The 633-nt window shown below is 39.2% G+C and overlaps 1 pseudogene; it reads right to left on the bottom strand.

Moving 5' to 3' along the window:
* Window positions 1-268: 268 nt before the first annotated feature.
* LOC101360889 (40S ribosomal protein S24 pseudogene) lies at window positions 269-633 on the bottom strand (annotated as a pseudogene).

The raw sequence follows: 633 nt of genomic DNA, 5'->3' as shown, positions 1-633 counted from the left end.
CAATATCTCGTTATTTGCAATTCCTTAATGACTTATGATGTTGTACATCTTTTCATATATGATGTGTGTATCTTTATGATGAGTCATCCGTTCAGATCTTTTGTCCACTTTTTATTTATTTATTTATATATTTTTTAAAGTTTTTATAGTTTATTAATCCTCTGGTGAAAAATCCACACAATCACTGCAGATCAAGTCACTGCAGAATCTTTATTCCTTCTTTTTGCCTGCACCAACGTTGGCCTTTGCAGTCCCCCTGGCTTTCCTCATTCTGTTCTTGTGCTCCTTGCGCTATTTTCTTGAGGTCTTTTTCTTCTCATACAGGCCATGTCTTGCAAGTCTGTGTTTAGGTTCATTTTTCTTTGCATAATCCAAGGAATCATAAATCATGCCGAAGCCAGTAGTCTTTCCACCACCAAAATGGGTTCTGAATCCAAACACAAAGATGACATCTGGTGTGGTATTGTACATTTTGGCTAGTTTTTCCCGAATTTCTGTCTTAGGTACTGTTGCCTTCCCAGGGTGAAGGACATTGATGACCATTTGTTTCCACTGGAGTAGTCGATTGGTCATGAACTTCCTGGTCCGGATGGTCACTGTGTCATTCATGATGGCAGCAAACGATCAGGCAGC

The sequence above is a fragment of the Trichechus manatus genome, unplaced genomic scaffold (genome assembly GCF_000243295.1).
Source record: "Trichechus manatus latirostris isolate Lorelei unplaced genomic scaffold, TriManLat1.0 scaffold00004, whole genome shotgun sequence".
Taxonomy (NCBI): Eukaryota; Metazoa; Chordata; class Mammalia; order Sirenia; family Trichechidae; genus Trichechus; species Trichechus manatus.
Note: the sequence above shows the minus strand (reverse complement) of the source record. Positions and strands in the feature narration are given on the sequence as shown.